Below are 8,612 nucleotides of genomic sequence, written 5' to 3'. Positions count from 1 at the left end.
TTAGGAGCGCAAGCGGAAGCGAATTTAGAGATTGAGAAAATTGGATAAAAGATGTATGGGAAATTTCCTCAGGTACCCCTGAGGTTTGACGTAATTCCCAAATTACCCCTCACATTTGGGAATTCCTCAGATACCCCCGAGGTTTGTGTTTGTGCTCAAAATACCCTTACTCTTGACGGAACCCTAACGCCGTTAACTTTTTCTTCTCTCTTTCTTCAGTTTCTCTCCTTCCTCTCACCCTCCTCCATGGATGAACCTCCAAGCTTTCTCTCTCTCCCACCATCCCACCACCACCACCCACCCACCCTTACCCCACCAAACCATCTCCTGCCTCCTTACTCAACCACCCACCCTTACCCAGCCCACCACCCAACGCGAGCCACCACCCACCCAACGCGAGCCACCACTGCAGCTGGGAAATCAAAACCCCAATTTCGAGTAGAAATTCAAATTTTCGAGCAACATTTTTGCAATCAAATTCGAATTAAACCTAGATTATTCGAGCAATCAAAACTCTAATTCGAGAAACCCATATTTTGCAATTAAATTGGGGAAATTTCGAAATAAACCCATTCGAATTGAATTGGTGGTGGTATGCGAGAGGGAGGGAGGTGGGTGGTTGGGTGTTTTGCGTGAATGGTGGCCGTTGGTGGGTGGTTCGCGCAAGTGGGGCAGTGGTGGGCATGCTGGCTGGTTCGCGCAAGTGGGCCCGTGGTGGGTGCTTCGTGGATTTGATGAGGTCGTCGGGACGAGAGGGAGGTGGGCTTCGTCCACCATTGATGAGGGGTCAGAGGTTTTTAGAGAAGGAGAGGAGCGAGAGAGAGAGTGCGACGAAGGAGAGAGAGTACGAGGATGCTGGTGGACGACAAAGCTCCGGCGAGCGGCGGCCGAGGCAGGGGCTGCGAGAAAAATGGGGAAAGTTTGGAGGATGGTGGGGGATGGTGGGAGGAGAGAGAAAGCTTGGAGGTTCATCCATGGAGGAGGGTGAGAGGAAGGAGAGAAACTGAAGAAAGAGAAAAAAAAGTTAACAGCGTTAGGGTTCCGTCAAGAGTAAGGGTATTTTGAGCACAAACACAAACCTCGGGGGTATTTGAGGAATTCCCCAAATGTGAGGGGTAATTTGGGAATTACGTCAAACCTCAGGGGTACCTGAGGAAATTTCCCAAGATGTATTGTTATGCGGAAGCGTTTAAATAAACCAACAATAATCCACAACAACCAAGCACACACAAAAAAAAAACAAGAAAGCGAATAAATGACACACAGATTTAACGAGGTTCACTATCAACGTAATAGCTACGTCCTCAAGGCAGGGAAAAAGATCGCTTCACTATGAACGAGACGATTACAAATACAATAGGCAAGATTCAATTGAATGGATTTCCAATTGAATCTCAAAGACTCTCTCTAATCTTCTCTATTGTGTTTTCTCTAATCTCTCTCTAGTATGTTTGTGGTTAAAAGCCCTAAATATGACAAAACATATTTATATGAAGTCTAAGATACAAGCCCTAAGTCGTAAAATAAAAAGAAACCCGAAAAATTTCGCATCCCCGATAGGTGCGGGAGCACCATCATCTGGTGCGGGAGCACCAGCCTGATGTGCGGGCGCACATGCCTCGAGTGCGGGAGCACCAAAGTTTCTGCCTCACTCTTGAAATCTGTCGTCGTGACTGTGCGGGCGCACCATTACTTGGTGCGGGCGCACCTGACCTGGTGCGGGCGCACCTTTATTTGGTGCGGGCGCACCACTCGTGCCGAGAACAGCTCTCGCGCAAGTCACACTTCATAAATCTCCACCTTGACTTGCATCTACCACACGACTCCACCTCGAAACCATCAACACATCATGTACCTCTGCAACAGCACGCGAGATACTCCTTTCCCAACCTGCTCATGCATCTTTCACCCGATGCCAGGCTTGCCCTCATATGAGTCTCACCCAATCTCGCCAAGATCGCTGACCACTCATCATGAACGACCCGGTCTCACTGCCTATGAGACCCATGTTGCGCATTCACTTGAAACCCAATTTATTACCCGTCGGAAATCAAAACGCCTTCACTGAACCGCAAACACACTAGCTCCACCTTAATCAAGACGAGCCAGTACCCTGCCAGTTGCTCCAACTAGAGCCATTTGCACTTACGTCTAAGTACCCAAAACAAATCACCCTTGGCGCAGGGAACTTCCGTCGAAGTTCTTCTATGCTCGCGCGGAGCACTCCACCTCGTTCTCACTGGAACGCAGGCAACTCCTCCTGGAGTTCCAATCTAGCTACCTCTTGGTGACTTCTCCCAGAATCACCTCTCAACCCAACACTCCCTGGCAAAGACATGTCGCTCGAGATCCCATAGCTATAAGCTGGCACACAAGTATCGATAGAACCGAACCTTATCATACCAATCTGCTGCTGAGAGACCCTTGGTTGTTCTTCTTGATGACCCTCAGTTTCAACCAGTTGTGTAGAAGTTCCCATAAACTCTACCTCACTGTTGACACTCTCATCCTCAGCCCAACTAGTACTCTCAAACCCGGTTGTTGAACTCATTCTCGTTGACTCTAACCCCTCAACATGTGTAGAAGCCCCTATAACCTCCACCTCACACTCAAGACCATCATTTTTCAACCCAGAATGCAGCTTCAACTCAGAATCATCTCTAGCCAGTGCCGTACCCTGCAAATCATACAAGTTACCCACCCTGACTTCACGCCACGAAGTAACTCACAAGAACCCTTCACCACACGCAAAACTCCATCCCCTCCTTGGAATCGAAAACCCTTACGGTCTAACATCCCAAGAGATATAAGATTTCTCTTAAGTTGTGGAACATGCCTCACGCCTCTAAGTTCCTTAACTTCCCATCATGCATTCTAAACCTCACAGACCTACTCCAACCACCTCACACACCGTATTGTCACCCAAAGTAACACTACTCTTGCATAAGCTTAGGTCGAAAACATCTCCTTGTCAGAACACGTATGTGAAGAACATCCACTGTCAAGAACCCACTTATCTTCTAAGCGTTTCTCCTCATGGACAATTAGAGCTAAATCCTCCTCAGAATCGTAGTCAACCTTATTTTGTTTTGCAAAAGAAGCCGAACCATCCTTCTTAGGACATTCACTCTTCCAATGACCCGGTTCTTTACAATAATGGCAAAGATCACTACTTTTAGGGCCCTTCGACCTAGGTTTTCTCCTATCCCTACTCGAATCTCCCTTATTTTTCTCAGCATTTGCTACCAAACCTGCAGAATAATCACGATCCTCTACCATATCACCAGTTGCTTTATGACGCAATTCCCTAGTGTAAAGTGCCGACTTTACTTCCTCTGGGGACAGTGTTTTTTCCAACCACAAAAGACTCTACAAAATGTTCATAGCTACTTGACAATGAAACCAACAATATCAACGCAGCATCCTCATCCTCAATCTTAACATCTAAATTACGCAAGTCCAGTAAAATAGAATTCAAACGATCGAGATGATCTTTTAGGGACATACCTTCTCTCATGCGTAGGCCAAACAACCTTTGCTTCAATAGCAATTTGTTTGTGAGCGACTTTGTCATGTACAACTCTCCAGTTTCAACCACAAAGCCTGCAGCCGTGATTTCATCTGCAACCTCTGTGATGACATCGTCCGCCAAGCATAGCAAGATAGTGGAGTGTGCTCTTTCCTCCATAGATTCCAACTCAGCCTAGTTAGACCAGTCAGATTTCCCTCTTTTATGTCGTTGTGAAACCCTTAATCAATGGTTTCCAGATACCTTGTTGTTTCAATAAAGCTCTCATCTTTTATCTGCCATAGCCCAAAACTATTCCTTCCCGTAAACTTGTCGATCTTTAAGGTTGTTGTTGCCATGTCCCAAAAGCGATTAACCCCGGTGTTAACCTGTAACTCTGATACCACTTGTTATGCGGAAGCGTTTAAATAAACCAACAATAATCCACAACAACCAAGCACACACACACAAAAAAACAAGAAAGCGAATAAATGACACACAGATTTAACGAGGTTCACTATCAACGTGATAGCTACGTCCTCAAGGCAGGGAAAAAGATCGCTTCACTATGAACGAGACGATTACAAATACAATAGGCAAGATTCAATTGAATGGATTTCCAATTGAATCTCAAAGACTCTCTCTAATCTTCTCTATTGTGTTTTCTCTAATCTATCTCTAGTATGTTTGTGGTTAAAAGCCCTAAATATGACAAAACATATTTATATGAAGTCTAAGATACAAGCCCTATGTCGTAAAATAAAAAGAAACCCGATAAATTTCGCATCCCCCGATAGGTGCGGGAGCACCATCATCTGGTGCGGGAGCACCAGCCTGATGTGCGGGCGCACATGCCTCGAGTGCGGGAGCACCAAAGTTCTGCCTCACTCTTGAAATCTGTCGTCGTGACTGTGCGGGCGCACCATTACTTGTTGCGGGCGCACCTTTATTTGGTGCGGGTGCACCACTCGTGCCGAGAACAGCTCTCGCGCAAGTCACACTTCACATGTATGGACAAGAAAAGTAGAAATAAATAACACACAATTTAACGTGGGAAAAATCCTCAAACGAGGTAAACAACCCACCAACGACGAGCACTTATTATCCAATATATGAAAAAGGGTACGAGAGTACAACCCCGAATGGTAAAAAGGTAATGGTATGACTCTCTAAATTATATTGGATCTAATTGTCAAAGAGAGCATATAAACTCATTAATGAGCTAGAAATTGTATTCTCTCTATGAGCTTATAGTATGTGTTTGATGTGTATTTTGTGTGTGTATGTCTGGTACTCTGTACAATTGGTACACTTGGTACCCTCGGCACAAATGTAAGTCTATGCTAAGCTTGGAGGCCAAGCATATTCGTACAAGCCTTGGAGCCCAAGGGGAGGCCAAGGATAATCTTTCAAATGGTATGTGAACACAATTTGAGGCTTACAAAGCAAGTTTGAATTAATTAATGTGGGATTTGTGACACAAGAGAAACCCAACATTAAGGTATGATAAGGCATGGGTGCCGTTTCCTATGATTCGGTTTGGTTGATTTGAGCAAAAATACGATACAGTTTAGATTGGGAAAATATCAAACCATATATTTGCAATTTGAATTAGATTACATCCCAAATCATACGAACCCGACATGCGAACATCCCGTACTTATATAGCCTTCAAAACGCACTACTACAAAAGCCATACATTCGAGACGCTTTGTCCTCGACGCGTGGATATAGGCGTTGGGGGGTTTGCAAATTCCCGCCTATCTTCGATGCTTAAAAGCGTCGCCAAGTGCTTCGTTGCTTTTAGGCGTCATTCAGGACACGTGCAGTGCACGTGTTATATTAAATAGCGCATCACCTTAGGAATGCTTTACATGAAGCAAAACCGCCTACTCTAACTTCCCACTTCAGTACTCCACGCACACACGACCCTAATTCTTCACAATTCAATCTCAGTCTCAAATCTAGCATAAAATCGAACGTTTTTCGTTGTTATATGGTTTAATCAGCATCTAATTTCCACAAATGGCGTCAGAATTGAGCTCAGAACCGAATTCGGAACCGATTTTGGTAATTTGAAGTTTAATCGTCCAAGAAATTATCGTGGAAAACTGTTGTTGACTGCTTGATACCGATTCTAGCGTTTCAACTGGTCGCAGTGAACAAAATGGGTTGAATATGGAGAAATCTTTCCAGAAATTTCAAGAAATCATTGCTTCTCTTCCTCCTGTTATTCTCGCGGTCAGTTTCTGTTGCAATTCTCTTTTTTTTATTCAGTTAATTTCCGTCCATTTTGCATATCAGTTTTCAGTATTGTTGATGAGATTGTTTCGACGAATTTCGAAGAATGGTGTTGATGATTATTTTCTAGCTGGTTATTGCATTATGATTTACAATAGGGTCAGTTTTTGGAAACTATTGATTCTGCAATTTGAATCTTCCTTGAAAAGTTTATATTTGTGCCGAGGTTTATTGTTCTTGTATTGCTATTCGCTGCTTGATATCCATAAAAGACTAAATTTTCTATGTCGAAGCGTTGATGCTTCGCAAAATGTTGTTCATTTGCACAAAGCAAGCACTGCTGCTAGCTTGCAGAAAGCAATCACAGTAGTGATTGTACAGTCTGGTCAGTCTCTTGATGAGGTATGTTCAAATAAAGTATATATATACACATCTTTAATTTATTTACAATGTGCTAAAAAATTTCTATTGATGAGTCTCTTCTTTAAATGCAGCTATGGGCACGAGGAATATATGCAGGGAGATGGTAGTGAATAGGGTATTGATGCTTTGCATTGAGACCTGAAATTTCTCTATTGTGCATGTCTCAACTGTCAATCACTACTGTGATTGCTAAGAATGTGAAGGAGTTATTGTTATACTTCACTATAGAGCAATATCTTTACCATTCTATGTCTGTGAAGCAAACGAAAAAGTTTAGTGTGTAAGCAAGAACTAGACATCCTAGTTTAATGATTCTGTAGGTAAGTTTATACATAATAGTCTGTCTTTTGTTTCTTTGTTATCTCACGTTGCTCTGTTACACATTTAAAAGCCTATCAAGGTTTGGTTCTATGTTATTATAGGTCTGTGTTTGATTTATCTCTTTGAAATAGATTTAGGCTCTCAGGTGGGTTTTCAAATTTGGTAATTGGGGTTTACTGTTTTCTTTGATAATTTTGGTGGGCAGTTTAAAATAGGGCTTTGCCATCTTTCTGTGACAGCGGATAAAGCAAGGAACATTGATCATGCTAAAAAGGCTATTGAGGATGCTGCTCAAAAGGGTGCCAAGCTAGTTGTTTTGCATGTAAGTTTGCATTCAGTATTGCTAATCCTTTACCTTTGTTCTTCTTTTTTCGGAGACGGTAGGCCGATCAGGGATGTCGGGCTTACGCTGAAATTGTTGATCACTGATCATTGTTTGTTCATCTTTTTCTGAATACTAGTTTTATCAAGTATGATAACTATGGTTCTAGGATGTATAGAGTTGGAATTGCCAATAAATTATTTTCATTTTCTGCTTACTGGATGTATTTTTGTGGTTGAACTCTTGATGATATAAAAGTATTATAGTTCTAGAATATTTGGGTTGAATGTCTAGGAGTATGTATATGTGCTCATTGCCTAAACTGCTTGTGGTCGAGTTGGATTCACCTACAGACTACAAAGTATATAGAGAGATAATCTTAAGTTTCTTGATGGCGGGAGTAAAATTTAGGGCATAGGATGTGTATACGTGATATGGATGGACATAAGGTCGTGAATAGTATTTAATACTTTGCTACTCGTTTCATGCTAGAGTTCGATTTCCAAGATAAGAGATGCATATTATTTATGAAACTTCTTGCAAGGACTGGCAGTATTTAGGGTGGGACAGTTCGTGTCCAAGGAGATGAATTTTGGCATAAAACGAGCTCTCGGATTGGGTGTAAAGATAGGTAACTGACTAAAAAATCAATGTTCCTTCTATTTAGGTGCATTCTTTTCACCTGATTTCACTTATCTCAAATTATTTCAACAGCCCGGAACTTAAGTTATAAGTTTTATGTAACTTGGCCCTGAACTGAACTTTTAACTTAATAAGTTGTGAATTGATCTTGAGTAGCCCTTTTGCATATGACCCAATCCTCTTTCCAGGGAGTCCATTCCATCCAGCCCCTGAACATAACCTTACTCATGTGAACTTATTAGCCTTGAACAAAGTTATGTCTAGAGTCTTGATTATATATTCATCTCCTTGGGTGTTTTTTTTTTTTTTCAAACCAGCTGACTATTGGTCTTCTTTTGGTGTTATCAGTTCAGACCGGTGTCTTATTTACATATCTGGTAAAAGAATTATGAACTTGATATGCCCTTCGAAGTTGTAAGTTCTAAGTTAATTATGAGTTCTTTGGTCATTTCTACTGTTATATCTTTTACACTTCTGATGGACCGTCAATATTTCTAGGTAGTAATGCTAATTGCTAGTGGTTGCAATGGCTTACTGTCTTGTAGAACAGGTATGTATCTTGCTGGAGTGTTTAACCCATTTCTCTAAGCTGTTGCTAGACAATAGCATGAAATCGGTAACGGAATAGATTATGAAGGTTATAAGCTGCTGCTATAACAAGTTCTCCTTGTTTGTTTCTAATAATGCATCCTGCCCCTCCTTTTTGGAGCTGATTAATGGGAAGTTGGATTGGTATCCTAAATCATGTTTGGTGGCTTTAAGAACGGGAAAAATCATGTCAACTGAGCTTAGTTGAGTGTCTAAATGGTTGACTTAATAGCGTATTACCTATTTTTTTTGTGCTCGTGTTACCTATTTTTTGGGATATATTACATGTGCTAATTATAATTTTGGTCTTATTTTTCATCTTTTGAAGGTACTCGAAAATAATAATAAAAGTCCAACAGATCAAGAACAAGAGGACACTACTTGAGGCTTCAAATTGACTACCATCATTGTTTTGCTAGATCTTAGTATTAGTTAGTTTTGTAAGGCTACAACTACATTTTTAGTGTGTTTTAATTTTGTGGTATTTTTAGTAACATATTAGTTATGAAGTATTATTGATGAACGTGTGTAGGAATTTTGATTGCGCGAACTACATTTATGATTTAT

At 41.5% G+C, this 8,612-nt stretch overlaps 1 long non-coding RNA gene across 2 annotated transcripts; it reads left to right on the top strand.

Moving 5' to 3' along the window:
- The first annotated feature begins 5,644 nt into the window (after window positions 1-5,644).
- LOC125497402 (uncharacterized) lies at window positions 5,645-8,612 on the top strand. Of its 2 annotated transcripts, XR_008969317.1 has the most exons (4): window positions 5,645-6,151; window positions 6,244-6,492; window positions 6,699-6,815; window positions 8,374-8,612. It is a non-coding gene; the product is annotated as an uncharacterized LOC125497402 (long non-coding RNA). The 2 variants fall into 2 exon arrangements; XR_008969318.1 differs by having other exon boundaries at window positions 5,645-6,492.

Source organism: Beta vulgaris, chromosome 5 (assembly GCF_026745355.1).
Source record: "Beta vulgaris subsp. vulgaris cultivar EL10 chromosome 5, EL10.2, whole genome shotgun sequence".
In the NCBI taxonomy this organism is placed as follows: domain Eukaryota; kingdom Viridiplantae; phylum Streptophyta; class Magnoliopsida; order Caryophyllales; family Amaranthaceae; genus Beta; species Beta vulgaris.
This window is presented reverse-complemented; position numbering and strand designations above follow the sequence as displayed.